General features: G+C 42.9%; 1 protein-coding gene across 8 annotated transcripts in view; it reads left to right on the plus strand.

Moving 5' to 3' along the window:
* Positions 1–25,912, plus strand: part of BMP2 (bone morphogenetic protein 2) — a 217,232-nt gene that overhangs the window by 110,492 nt on the left and 80,828 nt on the right. For 7 of the 8 annotated variants that reach the window (XM_051793066.1, XM_051793067.1, XM_051793070.1 and 4 more), the window contains one exon: positions 7,653–7,767. The gene's annotated coding sequence lies outside the window, so the exon portion shown is untranslated. Of the gene's footprint in view, positions 1–6,694; positions 6,745–6,954; positions 7,045–7,652; positions 7,768–25,912 lie in introns of those variants that run through there. The other variant, XM_051793073.1, reaches the window with a different exon arrangement.

Raw genomic sequence — 25,912 nt, forward strand, 5'->3', positions numbered from 1 at the left:
TCACTCTGCTGAGGAGAAATGCTGGGAGTTGTCCTGGATCCCCAAACTGGAGACACAGTTGGAAAACCACTGGATGGTCTGTTTTTCACAAGGCTTGAGAACTTGAGGGGGAGCAGCTCTGTCCAACCTTCGGCTGCTTTTTCCTGCCTGGAAGAATCAAAACAGCTCATGTGGAGGGAATGGTGAGAGCTACAGGATGGCTCCTTCCTGTCCTTCAAAATAAGGACCCTCTACTGCAGTCCTGGTGTTGGAGGGGAGGCCTTGCCTGAGTGAGAAATGAGGCACAAAACGAGTTCCCTACACTGGGACATTAATTGCTGTTGAGAATATTTATGAACGGGCTTCTTTAATGAAGTGATTTGTTGGTCCTAAGAAACTGCTTTATCTCATCAAATCCACAGCACAGGAAATCTAATGTGAAGGTTTGGTCCCAGCAAAGTATGCTTGGCTTGAAGAAAAGAATCACACTTTGGAAACAAAAAAAAAGAAAAGAAATAATGGAATGTTAAATTAGTAATGGCTTTTGCAGCTTGTTTGCAGTTTGATCTTTCTATGCTGTAAAAATTATTTCAGTATTTAATTTCTGGGGCTTAATTTGTGCCTTTGCTCAGATTATTTTTTAAAGAATTTCTTCTGCTTGGAAGAGTTTGTTTCCTACAACAGAAGAATAATATTACAATAGATGGTTTGCATTTGGCTGCCAGAAGCCCCAGCTGTTGGTGGGAGGTTATTCTAAGCAAGTGTGTAAATAATTGAAACTCCATGAAAACACCTCTCCCAAACCTCCAGTCCAGGAGAGCCATTCTGTCTGTGCTACCTTCACTTTTATGGGTCTGGTCACACACTCCAGAGTCACAGAAATGCTCCTCTGCTTGGCTGGATCAGGGTCATGCAGCTCTGTCCATGCTGCTGTCCCAGCTCCTGTAAACCTGCCTAAACTATCTGTACAAGAAGCCTCTTGGCATTGCTGTGGGTGTGGAGATGGGAACTTGGAGCTCAGCATGTGGTTTGACATTAACTTTTGTACCGTGTTTGGGGGGTAACAAACCTTATTGGACCCACAGAGGGGTAGAGGAAGAGTAACTGAGATGCTGAGGTGGTGCTGCTGTCTCCATGCATTTGTCTCCTGTTTCAGACATCCCCGGATTACATCCCTAGGTTACATACCTGGACTTACAAAGGGGAAGCCGATGTGTGGAGAAATTAAGTGATTTGCACAGGGTCAGGAATGGTGGAGGTGAAGACTGAATCCAAGTCCCTTGAAACCACGCCAGTGCCTCAACCACGGGGCCACCATTCCTTTGGAGCATATTTTCCTTTGACTCCAGCAGCTTCTGCAGCTGCCTGGCTTTGTAGAGCAGATCCAAAGCTCCCTGAAGTCAATGGGAGTCCACTTACAGATTTCCAGCGGGCTTTGGATCAGTCCCATCAGGTGCATTTTTCCTATACACTGGAAAGAACAGTTCTGTCTCTTAATGGTCCCTTTACCTGTCCCAGCTGTGTGTTAGGGAAGCTGGGCAGTTGGAGATTAGGGCTGTTTATTTTACCTCATAAGGACCCCTGGCAACTGCTTGAAAACACTGATAGAAACCAAGGTTATTGCTCCCATCTCCCCACTGGAAATTTGTGCTCCCTCAGAGCACAGCTACATAAACAGCTGATTTGGCATTTAGCACAAGGGAAGGAACTGGCAGGGCGGTGGGAATGAGTTATTGGAGGTGATGGGGGAAGGGCCAGAACCTCGGAGCAGAGCTCCTGGTGGTGGAAGAAGCTGCTCTGGATGCTGAATCCACTGCTTGTGTGGCTGCAGCCTCTTTGAAGAGATGGGAACTGTCAGATGTGGGTGGGAAGGAATCTCTTGAACTGCCAATAAATTGTTATAATCGGCGTGATCGGTGATCGCCCAGTTAACCAACAGCTGTATGGGAAGGTTTCCCTTGGTTCCCCAGGGTCAGGACTATCCTCTGCCATCTCCCCAGACTGTAAAACTCTTGGGTGGGAATTCACGGCTGTTTTTACATTCCCATATTTCCCCACATGAACTAGTACCCATTTTTCTAGAGCAGATATGTCTCTGCTCATGAAGAAGTCCATCCTGTTCTTTATGAAATCAGTGCCTTCTGTGGCTGTGGTTCCCTGAGGTTGTCTCTGGGAGGGAGGGAGGGAGAAGGCTGAGCAGAGCTGAACACAAACCTGATGTGCACCAAAACCTACCAAAATTTTAGCTGTTTTTCTGTTGACTATGTTTGGCTTTTGATCTTACCCAAGGACCATTGAAACAGTCATTGAGATGAGGTTGTCCACTGCAACTGCAGAACAGTCATTAGCTTTATTTCAAATTATAGACATGGGCTAAACCAAAAATGTGCTTGTGACAGATTTTCTGCTTGTTTACTGAGGACCCTGAGTCTGGATTCATCCCAGTTTGCATTAGATTCTTAGTTAACTGTTTAAATTGGAGACCTAATTGCTCTGTGGGCCTGGAGCTCTCGGTAATCAGAGAAGAAAAAATAAGTTACTTGTAGAAAGTCATTCAGAAATTTAGATGGGATGCAAGTACCTACAGTCTTGTAGCTGTTTCTACTGAGTGTAAGGGGAATTTAGGGTAGGTGAACTCCTAATTTAAGCATTTTAGTAAAGTGCCTGAAGTTAGATGAGATGGATTTGCGTGCTGGTGACTAGAGATTTCTCATGGACCTCACCAAACTTCCATGGAGCTGCTTAAATACAGATATGTTGTTTAATAAGGAAAAAGGAAACCTGTGGGAAAACAAATATCAATAATCACACATACTTACATCTGGCAATAAAGTTTTTTGGGGAAAAAAAAAATCAGTACAGCAGCTTGTTGCCTTTGAAACTTAATGCCATTAAAATGTTCAGCATGAAGTTTCTATTTTTAAAATAGCAGTTGAAAGAAATGCATGAGATTAATAAGAAACTAAATTGGAACCACGTTGGTTCGTAGGTAACACAGACAAACACCGAGTTAATGGGGAGGGCTGTGCGTGCACTCCAGTTTGGACACTGCTTGCTTGGGTTTTACTTTGTCTTTCCTAGAAAGCAGAAGGGGGTAGAAATACCAGCCTGTTAAGTCTTTTATTTCCTTTTTTAGGCTGTTGTTCAGTTGAGTTTATTAAGCTTTTTGAAGCTGCAGCTTGTGACAAGTTAAGACACTGTCTACCACCCCAATGCACAGGGAGTCTCTGATACAAACTGTTTTACAACAGAAGTGGACAACAGGTCTGTCCATGCAAAGTCTTAAAGACAAACAAGGAGATGTGTAGCAATCATGTAGGAAGTGATGAGAAGGAGATTTGAGGACTGGGCTGTTTACCTGGAAGGCAGGAGCCTTCTGACACAAGTGACAAAGAAAGCTGTAGATCTCTCCCTCTGTTTGTTGGACTGCATAAACTCAAGTTATTGATATGAGATTAAAAAGGGAGTTTGAGCAGGGAAGTAGAGTGTTGGTGGGTTGGAACATGGAGAGGAGCTTTGGTTTTATTGGCGCTGTGACCATTTACAGGATGTCAAAATCAGGCCCACTGACTGCAGTGGAGTTTGGATGATCCATGCCAGCAGCAGAATTATCCCATATGGCTTTTATTTTCTCTCAGATTATTATTATTTTTTTTAAAAGTCTCAAGGCTGTGTGGCAATAGTAGAAGAATGAGCACTGGAGGACCTTGTGAGTAGCCCGAAGGAGAATACGCAGATAGTTGTTTGGTTCATGGGTTGTTGGCAGAAGCAGTGGATGTTACCAGCAGACACTGCATGGATCTGCATATGGAATAACCTACTATAAATAAACGGCACAGAATGTCCAGCCTATATTTACATAAGGGAGATGTCTGTAAAATATTAAAGTACTCAATGTAGAAAAGAACTAGGAACTTGTTGGAAATGGAGGAGAAGATAAAGGCAGGGCAGTTTCTGTCCCAAGGTGCTCTCAGTAAACTCCAGTGATGGCCTCAGTCTCCTTCCATGCCAATATGACTCCCATACGTGCTTCCCCAAACCACGTTTCTGGCTATTCCTCTGAGGATGTTTGATTTTCAGCTGAACTCTGCACATCTCATAACAAGCTTTGGGTCTGTTTTGTGGTCATGGGTTGTGTTTTATGAATCTTATTTCTTAGATGATGGAGATTGGGATAGAGTCAGTGACGAGAACCTTGGGGAAGGCCATGGATGTATGGGAGAGATCTGCTAATGTTTAACAGTAACACATGAAAGTCTTTTCAGCTTTACTGTTATGATTACTCTGCTTTTATACATGAACAATTTACACAGGTTGCGAAGCTTCAATAACTTAAGCTCTGCAAAACATCCTCATCAATAACAAAAACACAGGTACAAACTACCCAATGGTAGCATTGCTAAATAAATTTTTTTTTCGTGGCCAAAGTTGTTCAGTATTCAAGAAAAATAAAAACCTCACAATTTTGAATGTTAGAGGAAGAAAACCCATTTTTTTCTCGATGAACAGATGCCCCATTTTCACAGATGCTGACCTGTTTGCTCAAGCACTTTGGAGTCTCAGAGTGATTGTTTAGATGTTGTTGGTAGAATTAGTTGGAAACTAGAACTTTATTGAAATAAAATTCTAAGTTTCAAAATTGGTTTGCACACCCCATCAGGAGATCAGGCACTCACTGAGGTCGGAGTGAGTTGGGCACTTGCTGTGAAGGGAATATTCTGAGAAGTTTTACTTTGGAAGCGTCAAAACATTTTGATTCTGAAATTTGAAAACATGACGTTTGATAGCGGTGATTTGCTATTATCATATGGTAGAGTATAGCAGTGTAATACTCACTAGGGTATAGCAGTATGCACACATGGTATATATTAACATTTATTTTCATGTAATGTATGTATAAGTTGAAACAATGAATACAGTGATACGGTGAGAATAAAACATTTGAGTCAAGATTAACTTGGGAAGTTAAAACATTCAGCTGCAAAACAATTTAGTTTCATAAAAAAAAGGTCTTTATTATGTAAAACTACTACATCAAACTGCTGCTAGCTTTCAACCAAGTTTCATTATTATAAGTGAAACCAGCAAAGCCCAACAATTTCCATTGTGGCAGCCTCTAATGTTGTTAAACCTTTATTATGCGTGCTGAAATCATCCACGCTGAGGGCGGCTGCAGGCTGGATTCCCTCGGAAACGACTGGCAGAAATGTTTCAGCAGTTTCTGGGGCTGAGCATGGGGAAGAGTACATTATTTTACTTACATTAATATATGGGCACCGTTTCAGAGAAAAGCACTGAAAAGGACACTGGGATGGACTTTTTGCCTCCCAAGTGTCTGCCCTGGTTTGGCCAAGGTGTGAACTTGTGTTCACACGTTCTCTGTGTGGCTCAGCAGCTCTGTCAGCTCAGGGAGGGTTTGGTGGAACCAGAGACTGGTGTCTGTTTTTTTATTTCACTTTTACTGTTCAGATACGTAGGTGAGGTTTGGAAGGAACAGTAGCTTAGGTACCCTGTGTTCTTGATTGATCTCATTAGTTAATTATTCCTTTTTACTAAGGGAAAACCAGTTGATCTGCAGAAAAGTGAGTTTAGTGTGTGGAACATGTGCTGTTCTTCTGCCTTCAACCTCAGGTCCACGTTTTAGGCAGGCTCGGTGAGGCGATGCTCCCCTCCATGCCAAAGCAGAGCCCACGGTGCCAGAGATCTAATCAGGTGGTGACACGGAGGACTGGCAGAGATGTTTGTGAACATGGAAAAAGTAGTTCTCCTGGCTCTCCCAGTCAAGTGGCTGGCCAGGAACGAGGTTTCAATTATAAGCAGGGCTAAAGTACGTTTGCGTTAATGACAGATCTGTCAGGAGGAGCGCAGATACTCCAAGAATACATGTGATGGGATTACGTGCATGTTGCTAATTCATTTGACATAGCTGCTTGCTTGAGTTTGGTTAATTAAGATGGATGATCCCTGTTGGCTGGGAAGTGGCATCACTGAACCCAAATTTCTTCTAGAAGTGTAAGATTGTCATGTGTCCTGGGCTGCTGGGTGTCAGGAGTCACCTCAGAGCACCCAGCAGAGGTCTGCGAGGAAAGGGTGGGCAGCAAGCTGCACGTTGTCACTGCTAATGCAGAATGGGATGGGTTTAGCCACCGCTGTCAGCTCGGCTCCTGTGCAAACCTTTAGGACCCATTTGTGGCTGATTTCTCGTTATTTTGGAACTGCAGCACTGCTGTTCCCTGCTTGGCTGTGGGTGCCTGGCATAGGTCTCTCTGTGAGGAGGGGTGAGGGTTGCGCTGGGCTGTGAGGAGAGAAGGGGGCTCCCTGAGTGCCGTGAGGAGAGGAGGGGGATCCCTGAAGCTATGAGGAAAGAAATGAGCTGTCTGGGGCTGTGAGGAGAAGAGAGGTTGACTGAGGGCTGTGAGAAGAGGAGAGGGCTGCCCAGGGCTGTGAGGAGAAGAGGGGGCTCCCTGAAGCTGTGAGGAGAGGAGTGACCTGCCCGGGGCTGCGAGGAGAAGAGTGGGATCCCTGAAGTTGTGAGGAGAAGAGCGGGCTCCCTGAGGGCTGTGAGGTGAGGAGGGGGCTCCTGAAGCTGTGAGAAGAGGGGCTGCCCGGGGCTGCGAGGAGAAGAGTGGGATCTCTGAAGCTGTGAGGAGAGCAGTGACCTGCCCGGGGCTGCGAGGAGAAGAGTGGGATCCCTGAAGCTGTGAGGAGAAGAGCAGGCTCCCTGAGGGCTGTGAGGTGAGGAGGGGGCTCCCTGAGGGCTGTGAGGTGAGGAGGGGGCTCCCTGAGGGCTGTGAGGAGAAGAGGGGGCTCCATAAGTGCTGTGAGGAGAAGAGGGGGCTCCCTAAGTGCCGTGAGGAGAGGAGGGGACTCCCTGTTGTCTGTGAAGAGAAGAGGAGGCTACTTGAGGGCTGTGGGGTGAGGAGGGGGCTCCCTGAAGGCTGTGACGAGAAGAGGGGGCTCCCTGAGAGCCGTGAGGAGAAGAGGAGGCTCCCTGACTGCCGTGAGGAGAGGAGGGGGCACCCTGAGGGCTGTGAGGAGAAGAGGAGGTTCCCTGAGGGCTGTGAGGTGAGAAGGGGGCTGCCCGGGGCTGTGAGGAGAGGAGGGGGCTGCCAGGAGCTGTGAGGGGAGGCTGGGGCTGCCCCTGCCGGGCATGGCTGGTTCCAGAAGGTTCCAGCCGGCTCCAGCAGCCCCACCACAGGGCTCACCTGTGTGCAGCGTATGCACAGAGCTAACAGTATTTGGTATACTTTTAATGAATTCCTGCAATTTTTTTTTGAAGTTATTGAAATCTCCTTTTTCAAAAAGGTAATAATACTTTGTTTGTTCTATTTTTATTCACCATTTTTACCTTAACAGGCCTTAATAGGAAAATACCTGCTTGTGAATTCATTTTCTTGAAACTCACTTTCTTCCACCCAGAGTGTCTTGTAGGAATATCAGAGCCATTGAAGCACAAGCTCCTGTCTATAATACCTGAAGGAAGGATGAGTTCAGTTCTCACTTGTTTGCAGTCTGGTTCCAAGTTTGCCTACATCAGGGCTAGCTTTCTCCTTTGGGCTCCTATATTGTCCCAATAGACCTTCCACTCCTGCCTGAGCTCTCCATGTGGTGTGGAATGTAACCTGGTGTCCAGGGCAGGCTGCTAATTACAGCTTTAATTTTATTGTGTTTAGGAGGAGACAGCTACCCAAGCTTTCCTTACCTGTGAGTATGGATCTGAAGACAGGCACGATAGCAGATAAGGTGTGCTGACAGACAGGACGGCCCCAATGGCAAATTGCCCATCAGGTGAGTAAAACCTGTGACTGATGAGCCCCATGAAAGGATGATTGTTACTATAACCATACATGTAGGCAAATAAAGCTGTGGATCTATGTATACATTACACACAAGCACACATATATGCATTTGTTTCTATGTGGTGTTAAAAGCATCTGTTCCAAAAGGAGTTTAGAAAAGAGAAGAAAAGGTGTGTTTTATATTATTCCTGTGTTTTTCTTACCTAATGCATGCTTCAATTCCTTTGGGGCCTTCTTAAAGAAGTAACTAATGTATAAGCAGTGAAACTTAAAAGGAATCAACTGAAGTCCAAATAGTTTCTTACAATGCCTAAGTTTTGTGATGAGTAAAAACTTAGTAACTTGTGATAAGTAAAAATTTGTGGCACAGAAATGACCTATTATTTTACAATAAAGGCACTATTATTTTACAGTAAGAAAATAAAAGCAAGGGTCTGCTCTTGGCTGTAAATACTGCAAAAATTATTTTAATTTTGCAAATGGTAAGCTGTGGTTTTGTTAGTTGCAAATTGTTGCAGCTCCATAGCTTTGAAAGGGAAGCAGCTGATTTATATCAGTTGAAGATCTGCCTTTTCGTTCTTGATGTTTTATTCAGAATTTCTGGATCACAGTGCATTGGAAATCGCTGTGGTAGACTTACCATAAATATTCAGGTTCTGTGGTGCATTACTCTTTGAATAATCCCATTAATTTCAGAGGCTTAGAAGTACTCCAGAGAACAGATTTCCCTGGAAAGGGGAAAAGCTGATCAGTCCTGAGTTATGGTTATGGGGTGTGTTACCACAGCCTGCTTTCCAGTGTGGTGAGGAACTGAATTGCTGTAGCATCAGCTCTGTTCCTTGCACCATTTGCCAGCTGTGCTGGGTTCAATACAGCACCTCTTGGAATCCATAGGAGCCTTTCCACTGACTTCATCAGGCATTGGGTGTTCAGGGATCTCACACGAGATCAAATGGCAGCTATTAATGGAGCCTGGCCTTCTTCCAGCTTTAGTTACTGCCTGTGGTGCTTGTACAATCTGTTTGCTACATAATTTTCGCTCATTTCATGAAAACAGAGAATGCCTCAGAGCCGTGCTATGCCACTTGGTATTTCTGTTTGTTTATTGTCACTTACCTTTGTCTTCAAAGGAGCTAAATGCAACAGCCATCTAGTTACTGACCCTTTCTTTATGTGTTTGCTTACACAAAGGCTGCTTTTGCATTTCTATCACTGACCAAAAGAATTACAAAAGCTCAAATCCATGTTCACGCTCTCTTAAAACGCTAGTTTTAAAAAATTGAGACAGATGTTTGGTGGTGTTTGAAGAAAAAAAATGCAAAACCTGGGACAGTTTTGGTGCTGATGTTTCAGAAATGGAGCTGGTTAAAATATTTCTGGTTTTAAGATGCTGTCAGCCTTTTTTAATATAAATTTGGGGCAAAGGAAAAAATAATAAAGAAAATACCTGCAAAAACATTTCATTTAAGTAGTTTGCACATTTCTGCACTCTGTTGAGAGCTGAAGAGGAGGAACACAACGAGCCCACCAAGTGTCACAGGCAGGTGAGTTTGGTATTGTGTGTGTTATCTGCACTATGGATTGAAGAAGGCGAGAGGATCACTGTCCAAAGGTTGGTAGCTCTCATCACACCAGGAGTTTTCTCCCATTTCTCTCCATTTCCACCAGCAGTTTGTCCTTGCTGTGTTTTTTTCCTGTGGGTGTTTGAACAGGGAACAGGTGTTTCCCAGGAATCCTGAGTGCTTACGGCTCTAATCGCTGTCTCTGGCAAATGGATCCTTTGTGCTGTCTGGAGGATTAATAGAGGGTTAGGTGCTTAAAAAAATAAACAGTGAGTGCAAACAGTGGGAAGGAGTAAAGCCTTGTGTGCTGAGAAGCGAGATGATATCATTTATTTAGCAGAGGTGATACAGTAGCCAGAGATGCCACGAGAGGAGCAGCTCCTCTGAAGGAAACAGGGAAGCACCCCACGGAGAACTGGTGCCCCCCCAGGCGTGAGGCAACCACAGCTTAGCTGTTGTGGCCAGTGGAAAAAGATTGTTGGGATTGAAGCCTTGGAGCTCAGGTGCAGTGCATGGGAATAGGGGCTCATTGTTAAGGCAAGGATCAGCTCTCCTTTTTGTTCCTTCCCCTGCCCCCTCCTCCTCTGGCACTGCAATAATAATATCTTGTCACTCCTAAGACTGGCTGGCATAGATCACATCCACTGATGGATGTTCAGTCAGGGGACGCACTGAAATGGTTTGTTTCTGTTGATGTATGACTTTGTAGGCTCCTCTAATGGGAACGTAAATAAATGAACTCTTCAGCAGTGATTTCTTTCACTGCAGTCCAGTTTAACCTCTGAGTGCCTCCCTGCCAGGAGCCACTCCAGATGCTTTACTATCTTACATTGCTACAGCTTTTGCCTTTTTCTGGAGTTCCATGTATTCCATTTGCTGTCTGAGTGCACAGGCAACTTGCTGTTTGTGCATGCAAGTAATTTTTTATGAGCATTCAGTAAAACAAGGCTGAGAAATTAGGATGGGCAGTCAAGAAAGGTAAGGGCCTAATATCCACTGATGCAGTTAAAAAGATTTCTCCTGATTTCCCTGGGAACTCTAGAGGTGATGACCAGCCCTTGAGATTAATTTCTTTTAAGCTGTGTGCAAGACTTGGTTCGTGTGAGGTTGTGGATCATACAACTGGAGCATTTTTTCTGTGGTCAGTTCTCACAGGTACATAAATACTACAGTGGTTCCAGTGTCCTCAAGACACTGGAACTCAAAAACATCTTCAGAAAACACCCAGAATGAGTATATTACAGTGATAAACAAAAATAGCCTTTACAGAGAAGATAGGCCATAAGGTATTTATTCTCATGAGATTTTTTTCACCATAAGTGTATGGGAAGGAGAGTTTTGAAAGGAGACTTAACATAGTTTTCACAGCTTTGTTCTAGAGTTTGAAATGCTCATACTTGAGCAGTTTGCCTGCACCACTGGAAGTGCCATCTTCCATAACCCTGCATTTAAAGAACTCTTTAATGACCACTGGCCAAATCCCATTTCTTCAAGTCCCCACTTACAGAGGCTTCCCCAGAGAAGCTCATACACCAGCAGTAAAGAGCTTCTGGTGAAGGTGGACATGGAAGGTAAACTGGCCTAGTGCTGTCAGTGTCATTTCAGTTGTCATTTGGAAAAATTGCAGTTTTCCCTCCATTTCCATAATCAGATAGATCAGTCACGGAATAGGATCTGCTTACACAGAGAGGGAATGGCACATGGCTACAGAAATGCTCACCAAGCACTGTTGATGTGGTCTGTGTAACCTCCTGTCCCTGTGTTGGGACAACATTCTGTCATATCATACATCTGCAGCAAAGACAATTAAAACCAGCCTTCTCCCACTCCAGCCTCTGCTATGTAGGAGATGCAAATGCCAGATCTTGCCAGGAGACCCAACTATTGACAGAGATCACCCCTTCCTGAAATGCTTTTGCTAATTCTTGTCTATTCTGTCTGGAGTTTTCAATGCAAATGTACTCACTGGGGGAGAAAATCCTCTTTTTAAAATATGCTATTTAGTTTTCAGCCTATGTGCTTGCTGACCCTGCTAATAAAGTGCTATTTAAAAGCTGCATTCTAGATTGGGAAACACTGTCCCTCCACCCCTTCTCTTATATGTTCGTTTGGTGAAAATGTAACAACTTAATTGAACGGTTGCCTGTGAGGACACTGGAACAGAGCATCCAGTATCTCCATCATTCCTTCATTATTTATGGTGGCAGCACCAGATGTGAGTAAGAAGAAGGGGGGGGGTGCAAAAGAGAACTTGGAATGACTGTGATGAATAGTTGAAAGTGAACAGAGGGGCTTTTAAAACTCCTTTAAAGAAAGCCTAATGCTCTGCTTCCCTAAGCAGCAGGCTACTGATGATGGAAAAGTCACAGACATACCTGCAGAGATTTGGGAAGCTCTTGTTTCAGTAGGTCTTTATGGTAGCTAAAAAAAAAATAAATTCCTGTGCTCCTGCCAACTAGGTTGGAGTGTCCAGCTTGCTTTTCTTCTTTCCATTTTCTCTGTGAGGACAACATGCAATGACTTGGGCAGTGCTGAAATCCAAACTGTGTCTGTCCTTAGTCACCCCCGCCAAGACCAGGCCCTACTTGTGTCTGGTACTTTTCCATACAGTATCAGGATGGATATATTGTGAGTGATGTCATACAGAGAGAAGAATTTTGCTGGGAAAATAGTTATTTGTCATCAAGACTGATACCAGTGAGAATAAATTCAAATTTCATGTGGTCATAACCTTCCTTCCATCCAGGTGAGAAATAGAGAGGACTTGAGCAGTGCCACCTTGAGGACTGCTGCTTCCTGGCTGCATTTCTGATTCTGATGGTGGCATCAAATGCCAGGCTCTGAAAGCCCTGAATCTTCTTTGCCTTATTAAAACCTAGTGGTGACATTTTCTTTGACAGACACGATCTGTATTTCCCTAATGGCACCCTTAAAATCCAACGGTGTAAATCAGGAATGAAGCACTTTCTGTCCTCTTCCTGGATCACCCTGTTTTACAACAAGCTTTCTAAAATATTCTGCATTCATGCTAAAAGGTAGAAAAATACCCTCAAAGAGCTTTGGCTTGTGAGTTAACACAGTTTTTGTGTGGGTGAGCTGATTGCCAGAGCAGGCCACACCTCTTCACACGGGTTTAGGAAATGGTAAAGCAAATAAGCGCAGTGGTGCCGAAATCAGAGCGATGGCTGATGGAGCCCCGATGGGGAGAACAGCCAAACAGCCTGAATGGAATGTCAGTAAGGATGGAAGTTAAAAATACACATCTCAAACCTTGAGGACACCCTGGGGACTAAGAAGCTATATTGATACTAGACTTCAAAAGTTCCAAATAAACAGCAGGATTTTCTCAATGCACAGAAGTACATACTTGTGATGTCAGAGCAATGTTATTTCTGCACTGCAGATCTCAAGGCAGATGCCTTAAAAGCCACTCCATATATGTTGCTCCTTATTTAATTTACATTTATAATTTCTCTTATTTTATTTTAATTTCTTTTACAAACTTAGTATTAGATTCATACTGTGAACACCAAATTACATGTTTCTGGAGATAACATACCTGTAATGCTTTTTTAGGGGGAGTGCATGGCTTGTGTGTGAGCAGCATTTCAGAGCACTAACATTCATCTTGTATCCATGCTAGATGGCCTTGGACAAGAAAAGGAGGAATAATAACATTGATTTGCTTCGTGAGACACTTTGAGATGAAAAATACCAGAGAAGAGTGAGGCATTAATCTAAAGCCAGACTTCTCCTCAGTGCTTCTCATTCTAAGTGTTTGGAGGACCAACATGTCCCTTATCCTAGTGCAGGTGGTGTCCCAGTTCTAAAATGCTGGGTCAGCGGTGGCTTTGTCTCTTTATTATAGACAAAGGAGGACTGTAGTTGGCATTGCCTGGCTGGAAATTTCTGGAAATAATTGCAATTCTGGTTTCTCCATCTGTTTAACACCCTGGAGTTGCTTTTGTGGATGTATTTTAACTCACTTTGATTTGTCTAGAGAACATGGAAAGATAGTAAGGTAGGGAGAAAGTATTTAGTATTTGTGCCTTTCTTAGTCTAGTGGTAAAGCTCAGATAGAGGCAAAGGCATAACAGACACAGACCATAAAAGAAAATCAAATGTAGTGATTTTTTAATAGTAGAGAGTGTCTGTGGAATAATATTCCATGATATAAAATGCTTGAATAAGAGTGGTAGGCTGAATTAATTAGTGACTGTAGCCTATGTACAGATCAGACTGGTGAATTGTAACATCACTCTGAGAGGTAAAAACTCCAAGCACTGATCTAGAGGAAACTGAAGAGCTTGTTGTTCTTAGGACAAAATGTAGTTATGATAAATTCCAGCCTTCTAATGGGAGGTCACATTACATGTGTTTTTATGAGTTTGTGAGAGTTGCTGCAGGGAGAACAATCACACTCATGGCAGTACAGTTTGTGCATCGTTTAATTTGAATTAAAATATCAATCTGTGTGTCTTCATGTAAAATCTTCGTTCTCAGAGCATGGAACTCTTGTTCTCCACAAGCAGGGAGCAGCATTCTCGTCGTGCAGATGGCTCTGGCCATGCCAGTTGTTTTGGTCTGAAAGGGAACAGCCGTGTCCAGGGGAGGAGGAGAAGATGACTTCAGTGCTTTATGTTTTAGAGAACACCATGGTCCTCAGAGCAAGAAGAAAAATGCCCTCTATAAGCCTGATGTGCATTTTTAATATGACCAAACTATTTGTATGAGGACAAAGCTCAGACAGAAATAGTGCTGAACTTTTCTGTATGAGTCCCACCTTGCAAATTCCTGTAGTTAATCCTCTCACCTCTCTGCTTCAGTAGGATGTGAGGGCTCTGTCGTGCTCTGTAGCACTGGGGGGAGCTGCTTTTAGAGCTGGATTTGAGGTCTATTATTGAAAACTCCTTGGAGGGCCGTGCACTACAAAGTGGGACACTTGAAAGCCAGGTGCTGGGGAGAGGGAAAGTGCTGCATGAGCAAGAAGTGGGATTATAAATTAGAATTCAGCTCAGCACGTTTGGAGCCACATAAATAGCTTATAGGTTTGTAAAAGAACACCCTCAAGGATTCAGAATTACAGCCAAAGAGGAGGGAAAACATGATGCTTTAGTACCGTGTGATTTATGCACCAAATGAGCTTGAATTAGTCACTAATGTGAAGTGGGTTTGGAAAGATTAATAACCCTTACCTAGCACTTATTGTATGATGATCAGCCATAAATCTTCTTTGAGCAAAACAGGAAGTAGCCAAATCCTTTCTCCCTGGAGATGGGCAATACTTGTGCCAGTGTTCAAGGGCAGCCCCCTTTGAATCGTGTTTTTATTCTCGGAGTGAGGGCATGGATTGCTCATGGCAACTTGGGCATTTCCAGGTGGCTCAGAAGACACGTGCTGCAGGTGGTTCTGACAAGGAATGGGATAACTGTGGGAAGCCATGAGCTCCCATTTGCCTGGCTCGTCCCATCAGCATCACAGGGTTCACTCATTGGAATGGGCACATCTGCCCAGAGAGGGAGGAGATAATTGTGAAAATTCTCAGTGTTGCAAACCCTTCGTTGTTACTGTTCAATGCTCTGACTATTTTGGTCCTGAATGACTTTTAAGCTCTTTTTTCCTACTTGTTGTGGTTGTTTGTAGTGGAAAACTTTCCATTAAGGACTAAAAATCCTGTTCTACTTGATGCTCTGCCCATTTGTATTTGTGCCAAAACCAGTATGACTTTTGATTTCTTCTGAGCATCTGTCAGCTGGTGACCCACCACACCTTCTCTTGTGTGGCCTGTATAAACCGATGCTGACTGAAGCTTCAAAGAGTGACTTCCCTCCCTGTAGGACTCTACCTCACACTTATTTCCAATAAACTGCCATCCTCTCAATTTTCCAAAAGCAACATGTAATTGAGCAGTAACCTCAGCGTAAGAAAATCTGTGTGGCAGATGAAAAAAGCATCATCAGGGCAGAGGCAGCCGGAGTGCAGTCATGAAGTGTAAAGGGCTCAGCTCCCATAGAATCTCTTTTATGGGTATTTAGAGTTGAAGAGGAAAAAACCTGTTCAGGTGTTTGGTAGAGGGGAAATTCTTATCAACCCAGGAAAGAGGGAGAGCTGTTTGAGTAAACAATTGTTCATCCAAAAAATAAGGAAGAGAAGAGTTACCTGTTCCCATAAGGAGGTCTGGGTAGATAAGCCAAGTGTGAACCCCCTGGGCTATTTCTATCTAGACAGCCAAATTTGCTTAGGTTGTTGAGGGAGATGTGTCTCAGAAGATGCACTGTCTGTAAGACACAGGGAATCCTTTGCAGGGCAGTGTCGTAAAAAGATATCTTTTGTTTGATGCTCTCTCTGTCATTTTAAATGAATGTTTGCCATCATTTTGTTACATTTACCTGAACCTACCCAGCTGATATTTACAGCAGCTTGTTGCTGCAAACTTCTTGCATGAGATGTAGTTGTTCCACATCCTGGTGGACTGAAGAACAAGACTGTGATGTACCTACACTCAATACTTGTTCTGTAAGTCCATCCTTAGAAATGTCCAAGGCTTCCCTTCCCTGAGAGTGCACCAAGGAGGTTGTTGTGGTTGCTGGGAGGCCAGATGTGTGGAGAAGTGATACCCGTTCTTTTCAGCTTAGCAGAGCAGGCCTGGAGAGCCAAAGTAGTTGCTAAACCAAGAGTCACAGGTCTGTGCCTCCACAGATGTTGCCCAGAGTTGTTCCACGTGGTTCTTTTCCCTTTTCCAGTGTGGGAGCATCACCTGTTTGCTTCCCAGAGGACCTTGGAACAAGCTTGAATATCCACCTGGAAATCAAGTGAGAATTGTCTTGTTTTAGTGTTACCTTTTCTAGGTTGACATGGAAGTACTTGCAAAGCTGATCGGTGGATCTTTTCAAGGCAGTACTTTTGGGAATAATGATCGTGGAACCAGAACCATAAAAGGCATTAAAATTCTCTTCCTAAGTACACTTACCCCTGTGCACATCTATGGAATGTGATTTTGAAATGCCTCAAATCCACACTCACACAGAATCTGTCACCTTTCCCTGTGACCTTGATCAGGAGCATTTCTCTTGATGCCTGTTGTGCTTCCAGATAAGCAGAGCACCTCCCATTGACCCAGGCAGGTCATTATCCTCTTGCCCTTTATCAGGCATCCTTCAGCCAATTAATCACACACTGCTCTGCAATCTTGAGGCTCAATTATGCCTGGACAAGTGTTGCTCAGCTGTTCCTCCTGCTACAGATGTGCCATATCCTGAGATTAGCTCCGACTCACAGAAGGTCACCGATCCCGTATCAGGCGCTAAGAAAAGCTGGGCTGTCTGGGAGGGAAGTGACACCATCTTAGAAGCATTTTATCACAAAAGTAAGTGTAGATGTCTAAAAAATCCTGCTTGCCACCACCATATCACAGCAAGTCCTTTTCACTCGCTGTTGCCTCTCATCCCGAGACAATTTACCAGTATTTTCTAGATGGAGATGTCAGCAGACTAATAAACTGTTAGTAGTGCACCGATGACAGACAGTAGCTAGTTCTCCTTTGGGATAGTAGATAGCTTAACTTGGAATCCCCCTGAGAAACCTCCTGCTTTGTGAAAACCTCTTTTATGGACATCAAATAGCTTATGCTTTTATTTTTCATGTTCCTATTGTTACTAGTTGCTTGGAATACTCCATCATGGACATGTCGTGTGTGTGAAATAGTTTGATGGTATTTTCAATTATTCAAAAGAGTCTACCTTAGATTTTTTGGGTTTTCCCCAGTGTCTCTGGCTTAACATGCTTGCTTGTTTTTAGAGTTTTTTACATTTTGTGGCCCCCAGAAGTACTATGGGGCAACAACTGAAACTGTGAGCAAGATGTGCCTAATCTTGGGAGTGTGATTCTGCATTTGTGAGGTTGTTCTTTTTGTAACCACTTTCAGCTACACAGAAACTCAGGCAAACGTTTCATAGAGATGCTTGTAATTCTATGAAATTGTATTATTCTCTTAAAAAAATGGCCTTCCAATTTCTGTAAGCAGAGTTTGTTAAAAAAAAATCTCAGTTTTGAATATTTAAATAGAGTTCTTACTGCTTTTATTTTTAAAAGCTTTTTTTGAACAAGATAAAAAGATGCTGGATATGTAATTGTTTACTATAGAAAATTTTAAACTACTCTTTATCACTTTCAGGCTTCAAATAATTATCTTAGAAACCCCTATGGTATGAAAGCATTTACATTTCCAGGTGCTGCAGAGAGTCAGGGAGCAGATAGGATCTGGTTCTGCCCCGTGCCCCTGGCTGGGGGCTCTTTGCACACTGGTGTGAATGCAGGATACCCAGGGAAGTTAAACAGGATTTGGGGCTGTGGAAGAACAACTGGATTTAACTGGGGCTGAGGCAGCTGTGAGTGCACAGCAGGGCTGGGTGTCAGCTCACAGGGTCAGGCCCTGCCAGCTTGAGAGCTGGAAAACTTGTCTCAGAACATACAGGCTGACAGTGCTCTTCTGCATCATCTTTTGCAGGTTTAAATAAGGTTTGGAGAAGTTGTAAGTGGGCTCATTTATTACTCAGATCCTGCTGATTGGTAGGTTCAGGTTGTGGATGGGTCCCACCGTGGTAAGACACTCTTAAAATGATTTTCTCTTCCAAGTGTGTCAAGCAGTCTGAGTGTATGGGCTGCAGGAGTCTGGTGTGATAGGTTTGTTGTTGCAAACATTATATTTGCATTCCTTATCAAACTTAGTGCTTTCAACATACAGAAAACAGACTGTGTAAAGATGTGAGTGTAGAAAGGAAACGTGAAACTTGTTATATTTTATTTTAGTTCTCAAAATTACAACATAATATTTGGGCTTGGCTGATTGTTCAACAGCAAATACTGCAAATGTATCTATCTTTTAGGACACAGTTTTTTATTTACAATACTTCTACTGTTTTGACTGCCCAGAAAGTTACTTGGAAGCAAGCCAAACTGAACCCTTAATGAAAACAAACAGTTGCCTAATCGAGACATTTTATCTCAAAAGTAATTAAAAAGACACTGAATAGGGAAACTGAACACAAATGCTGTAGGTGTTCTTCACAGAAATATTTTGAGCAAAGGAAGGAAGATTGCAGTCTGTCCAGAGAGTAAATACAGAGCTCCCTGCTGGCATTGCCAGGGTGAGTGACTGGAGTGGGGATGGGACTGGGCCTGGGACTTCCAGGTATCCTCCATTGTGTTGTGCTCCACGGCACTTGATTTGCTCAGCCAGACTGATTTCTGTGCCCCCTGTAGTGTGTGCAGTGTTAGAGCCTCACACAGAGGAAAATAAACACAGCTTCTATTCCTGCAGCTCAGAGCTCTCCAACCTTCCCCTCAGCCTTTTAAAAATAATTAAAAGGGAACCTTAAACTCAAACACATCTCCAAAAAACCAAACAGAGGTGGTCTCGTCTTTAAGATGAATAAGAGGATTAGGGAACTGAAGTTATTTTGGTGTTTTATAAATAATCTTCCAATTTCCTATCACTTACTTCTCCATTTCTTGTGGGGTTAGTGCTGGATTCTGCTACTCCTTTTTCCAGACTTTCTGCTCTATGTGCTCATGAGCCACAGGAGTGGAAAAGAAGCTGGAAAGATGAAAGGAGCTATAAACTCCTAAGAAAGGCACAGGAATTTCTTAGGGATGCAGGTAGGACAGGACTGTGCAGTTCAGCTGGGGAAAGCTAATTTGCCACATGGTCCCCATAGGAACCAGGCAGAGCTAATAATAGAGCAGGTTGGACATCTGGCTTCTTAGTAGGAAGGTAAAGAACATACAATTTTTGTATCAAAGTAAATATTTTGGTTTTCACTGCTGTCCACTGACAGCTCTTGGATCACTTGGGAAAAACAAGGACCTGGCTGAGGAATTAATGATCAGAGTGTGTCAGCCCCAGTGATTGTCTAGGACAGCAGGAGTTGGTGGATATTAGTGCAAGAGCTCTCTTCTAGGCTTCTTTGTGGAAAGGACACCTATTCATAAGCAAGAGAAATTCCTGGAAACCTTAGTAACAAAAAGTTAAGCCAAACTTTTACTGCTTCTCATTTTTCTACCAGTATATCCAAGTGATTTGAAAGGGACTTCTTCACATGTATATTCAGATCTGGGTGAAAATTTGCCACAGTCCTTCCAACATTGCTCTCCCCCAAACCTTTCAACCTCTTTGGTGAGGAATTAAAACATTTGGCATATAATCTGCAAGAGATTCTGCAATGCTGTTTCTCCAGTGTTGAATCTGAAGTGCAGTATCTGCTGCTCTGCTTGGGGTCTTGGCAAAAGGAAGAAACCCTGAATGAAGTTTATTTCCTCTCTGGCCAGATTTTATCAGTGTAAAAGCATGTCCTTTTATTTTATTACCATATGTTCTTCAAGGTTCCCTTCCTGCTTGCAGAAAGTTAAATGGTTTTCTTGTTTTCAATGTATTTCATTAGTTTTAAAATACAATTTTACTTACAGTCTTGTCTGTAAAATCACCAACAGGTAGAGATGTGGAGGTGCAGAAATATGAGGTAAACTGTCCAGGATTATCCTACAGCTCAGGAGCAGACTCTGCATAGCCCAAGCAACACCCCTTTTTGGGGGGGACATTTAAAATTTAGTTGAATTGGCCAGAGTCACCTTATCTAACAGGTGTGACTGAGTGTGATTTAACACAGGGTCTTTACTGAGTTAGGAAAAGAAAGACAAACATTGGGATATCTGGTAAGGATTCATAGATGGCAATAAGGTGAAAATATTTCAGCCAAACATAAAACCAAGGCTGAGAGCCTGGCCTTGTAATGAGTTATGGTGTTAAAACACTACTGAGAGGTGAGATGAGATGGGGCCCTAAACACAGAGAGCTCTGGCCAGCTAAAATCCCCACAAATGTGTCTGTCAGTTTAAGGAATATTGAATCCTATAAATTGTCCTTGAAATAACTATACTGTTTTCTTCCATGAAATCTGCTCATTCCTAGGTCCTGCTTCTCTTTTCCTGTTTCTCCCCTAGGACATTACAGACTCTGTTGATGGTGACTGTACTTTACCTTTCCCAAGTTTCTTGGTTCCGGATGGATGTGGTCCGGATTTCACGACATTTTAGGTTAATGTCCCGGGAGCAGATGCCAGCACGTGTGTGAGCACTGCTCTGTGCTTTTCTCCTCCTCTCATTTATTACCTTGCAGCATCTGAATACAGAGGAAATTAGAGATTCAGGTTTGTACTTCTCAAAGGGGAAAAAAAAAAAAGGGGGCAAAAAGAGAAAGAAAAAAGCAAAAGAAAGGGGGAAGGATCCCACCAAAATTGCTTTGTGATTCACTGTGGGGTCGTGACCCCGTCCCGCTGAGACTGCTGTTCCAAAGTAGTAACTTGGTAGCTGGAGTTTTTTAAAGTGGTTGTTGATTGGCTTAGCTGTAAGAAAATCACATTTCCCTGAAACTCTTAGGGATACTTTAAATGGGTGGATTATCCAGCTGCCTGATTAGAAGTTTGGGTTATGTAAACACGGAGTGTTTAGATTTAGGCTTTTCAGTTGAAGTCCAGGCAGCTGTTTGCACTTAACTCCATCAAGAAGCCCAGTTAATCAAAGAGCAGGAAGGATTTTTTACCTTCTTAAACCTGTGTCATTATTTCTGCTGTCCAAACTCTTTGGAGTGAGGCTTGTTGCAATGTAGAACAAGGTATTTTGGATGTTCTGCTGAGGAAACAGGAAAAAATGGATGGGGTTTTGGTTAGTGAGATGTGGTGCCTTGTGGATTTTTTCCCTGTTTGCTGTGACATGATCATTTTTCCATTAGTTGCTGCTGAAGTCAAACTTGACTTGTTGAGTCTTAGTTGGAGAGCTCCTCAGAACAGAAGGTGGAGGCAGATCCACCTCAAAATTCTGGCTCACCCATGTCTGTCTCCTACACACACCCCAAGTCCATCCAGGAGGATCTGTGGAAGCTGTTTACACCGGATTTATTTCGGGGCATTCTTGGCAGTGTGAATAGATAGCACAGCACAGTAACTGGCTTAACACTTCAGGATCCCAGCAATGAAAGAGTCTTTGTGTAGCAAAGAAACAGAGTCTTTCTTCTCCAGAAAAAAAAAGGAGAGAAAAGAAACTTCTAAAAACTTGGTCTTATTTTTCTGTGTTCTGTTTTAACCCCTACCAATTTCAAATTTCAGGAACAAAAAAGCAAGTGAAAACTTTTTGTGAAGCAGCTTCTCTCAGTGGTTATCTCTTTACGTTCCTCTGCTGTTTGTTATAATTATAATTCTGGTTTTTAGTCCCAAGTCACCAGTATTAATTGTTGTTTTCTATTTCTGACATTTTTCTTTGTTTTCTAAATCTAGAGGTACCCAGAGGCACACTTTAATGTGCATCTCTGACAACGTGTGTACTTGTGGTTAGCTAAAATTAATTTCTGGTTACTTGATATCAGTAAGATGTGCTTGCTTGTCTGTATATGTGCTACCAAAACAGTACAAATATTCAAAGTAGTAAACCAAGTTAAACTTTGAGAAGCAAAACATATTAAAATATTTTATTGTTTTCTGAAATCATCTTCTCCAAATCTTTGACATTTCCAGCTGTTTTATGGTTCTGACCATTGACAGTATCACCAGGGAACTTATGATGCTGTTTCATAGGGCAGGTGTTTCCCTATCAGTTTACTGGATAATAAATCCAAGACCCATAATTCCAGCTTGAGTGACTAATCAGTGTCATATTGTAATTAGAGAAAATACATTTGAGAATGTTAATGCTAAATATTGATTTGCTTTTAATCTGTAAAACAAACCTTAATTTATATTTTATAACGTACATGGTTTTCCCTGTAATTAGATCTAATACTTATGATGTTGTTAATTAAGAAAATGTGTGTCTAATTATCCTGAGGAAACCCTCGTGGACGTGGGGATCACTGTGTCTTGTGCACTGTGTGGTGCCTGGGGACACATCTATTCCTGCAAGAATTAGAATAAACTCCCCACAAATAATAAGCATATGGAGACAGAATAGTCAGCAAAGGACTCTGGTGAAGAATTGGTAAGTCTCTGCTGACATTCCGTGGTGCTGTGTGATATGGAGTTATTGATCAATGTTTGCAGACAATTATCAAATGGTCCTGACAGGAAGGTTTGACAGTCGAATGATCTTTTTATATTTTCCTTCCTTTTGTTCACATTCCTCTGAAGATTCATGTTTCCTGTGCTGATGTGGGGTGGCAGTTGGATAGCAGGTTGTGGGCATATCAACTGAAAAGAGACTGAGTTTTTGCCATTATTGTTCATATTGATTATTTTAGAGATCCAGACATCTGGGTGGAATATAACATTGTCACAACCTTTCATACTTCCACATGTATTTATAGCTGGGCCTTTCTGATTGCCTCTCTTCCTTGGCAAGCCGTGCCTGTGGAAAGGAGCAGGCAGTGTTTCAGATCCCTCCTCCCAGGCCATCCTGGGCTATTTACCATTACCAGATGTGGAGGGCTCTGGTGTCCCTTCTGTAAAGAATGAGGTTGTACTTGAGGCTTGTTTTTCTTACAGCATGTCATGCTAGAATAACATTGTAAGGTACTACCTGGTCTCCTGGGAAATGCTTCCACCTCCTACCTGTGATTAACCCTCCAGGCCACTTTATGTCACTGTTGCTCCACAGACAAATGTGTCTGAAGCAGCATTAATTGAGCAGCAGGCCAAGATGCACCTTCCAGTTCGTTACAGACTTCAGAAATTCAGCCTTCCAGAAGCAGGAACTCAGAACTGGTCTTGAATGGCTCCTTTTTTGTTGGGAACATCCCTCTCCATTGTTTACCAGCCAGGTGACTGGTTTCCAAATGCAGGAGATGCCTGGTCACTTGGGTTCCCTGGGTAATTGTTTCCTTTCAGATTGTGCTCCTTTGTGGCTTTAGCTGGAAGTGAGGCTGAGGCATGATCTCATCAACATTCTCTCTTTTCCCTCCAACTTTTGGGACAGTTGCTTAGCAGCCACCCAGTGGGGAATGGGAGCAAGCCAGTCCTCCCTCTCTGCAGTAAGGCTGTGGCCAATAAGTAAATGTCATGCTTGCCAAGATAAGGGTAATAAAATCTCATGCTTGAGGGCATAAGACAATCATGGCAGAAGTCAAGCTGGAATCCCTTCCCAAACATGCTACAACATTACACGGTTACCTCAGCCAACAGCTCTGGTGAGTTTTCCATAGAGCAGCTTCTCTTCACAAGAAAGGTCCCCTCAGACAATCTACTCTCCACTTCTGCATTCTGAATCTTCCCTGTAGCTGTTCTACTGCTTACTTTTGCAAAAAAAAGTGAAGTTGGAAAAGCTGGGGTTCAGTCAGAACCTCACCTTGATGGCAATTGTGCTGGTATCTACCACGGGCAGGCTGGATTCTCCTTCCCTTGGGAGACATGGCTATGCTGAAGTGGTTTCTGCAAAACTCCTGCTGTTGTGATGCAGCTGCAAGGGTGGAAGTGTGAGTTTAAACCAGCTGTGAGTGTTTTTCACCTCTGTATGTTCTAGACTCAGCTTTATATCCAGGCTTGGTGGAGAAGAAATGTGTGTTAGGGAGAAAGTCCAGAGGTTTAAACCATCAGCTGATATAAATGGGCATCATTCCCTTGATCTCAGTGGAATGACACTGGCCTCTGCCAGTTTGGGACTGTGCTGGGAAGGGAAGCTGGAGAAAAGCAACTGTGAGTTGTATTCATTCATTTGATTTCACTTGGGAACTAATGGGAATGTTTTCTTGAGCAACTTGAGTCTGGAAAGGACTCGAGTATCCACAGCCTCAGGTTGGGAGCAGGGGCTCCCTGTGTGTGCCCTGTGAGCTGGGCAGTGGGGAAAATACCTCCCTCCATGGGCATTCAGGGGCAGGAGCCTTCTGAAACAAGACATTCCAGTGGCCTTTGATAAAAGAGATGGATGTGAAATGGCACTTCCTTTTCAGATGAGACACTTTGAGGTCTGGTGGGTGCTGTGTTTGCACAGGGAATCAGATTCATCACAGAATTCCTGAGCAGCAACAGTGAAGGAGAATCTATAATTATGATTCAGTTGGGAAAATATACAGTGGTCAATAACCCACATAACTCTTACCTCTGATTATGTGGTGCAGCAATGTAGTGTCAGTGTCCTCAGCTCTAGTATGGAATATCTACATGCATCAGGTTTCCCCAGCACCCTTTGTGCAGTAATCTTAAGGGCACAGCCACGTGACCTTTGCATTTTCCCCTTCTGAAGGGAGAAGTGCTGCCATGCCCCATCTCCATGACAGCCTGGAGTGGGAATGGCAATTGCTAGAGCTACTGGAGGTTCTGAACCCAGAAAAGCTGATCTTTCACTCTTAAATGTCATTGTACTGTAGTACCTGATTCACCTGCCACATCCATTGACTTTGCCCAATTTTTGGGATAAGTACCTATGCCAATGGTAAAATTGTTTAGACTAGATAGACTAAAATAATTAGGATTATTCATACATTGTGTTTTCTTTTTACATTACAAATATTTAATCCTTATGTCTCCAGTGATAAAACTCAGGCAGGGGATATACTGCATATGTATTTATTAATATATATATTTACACATTTGTCAAGAGCTCTTGATAAGTTAACTGAAAGGAAATAAAAGGGATCTTTAACAGGCTGCCTTTAACAGAAATGCTAATCATCCGTGGCCATAAAAGTAAACAAAACCCAAAAGCTTTTAAGTTTCCTTTTCCTCTTAGGAGTTACATTATCTGTGTTCCAATACTCCTACAGCAATTAGAGATAACTTTAGCACTCATTAGGATAACTTTAGTCTGGGGGAAAAGAAAATCACACAAAATCTGAACACAACTCAAAGCAAATTTGAAACAAGCGAGACCATTCTTTCCATCATTTGCAAATAATCTCTCAGATTTCAAACAAAATAAAAACTTTCTGTGAATTCACTTCTTCCTAATTTGCAGCAAAAAAAGTTTAGCAACTTTTTTTCCCCCTTCTGCAGTGTTTATTTGTTCCCTGGGACCTTAAATCTTACTGGCAGGTCACACCCCAGCCTTCAGTTGAGGGTTTTTACCTCTTGGATGACATAAGGCACAACTTATGTCTGTGTGGATCTAGGAGGTGTTTAAAGTGACTAAAATTATTTATGCCTACATGATGTTTTGCCTCACAGGCTGTTACAGCACAAAAGCCAGGGAGAGACAGTGGCACAGTGTAAGAAGTTTTATTTGCCACTGAGAGTGGCATGGTTGCAGAAAATACCCTGATTTCCTGACACTTAATTAAGGCTTAGTGAACTGACCTCTGCTTACTATTTTTTTTTCCACTCTCTTAGGGTGGTGGGTCCATCTCTAACTATTAAAATCAAACCTGCCTACTCCTTCCAATCCCTTCTCTTTACCTATAGAAAAAAGAAACGTGGTTCTATCTTTAGTAGTTATTTTTCATTACATTCACCCACACCAATAAACCCAAGAAAGCCGGTTCTTTGAGTGGCTGATTCCGTGTCAAGCCTCCATTCCATTTTGCCAAGGTATACAGTGCCATGTACTTACTCAGGGGAGCCTGCTAATAGCAAATAATTCCACCCCCTCTTTTTACCCATG

Source organism: Manacus candei, unplaced genomic scaffold, assembly GCF_025592945.1.
Source record: "Manacus candei isolate 608988 ecotype Guabito, Panama unplaced genomic scaffold, ASM2559294v1 h1tg000035l, whole genome shotgun sequence".
NCBI lineage: Eukaryota > Metazoa > Chordata > Aves > Passeriformes > Pipridae > Manacus > Manacus candei.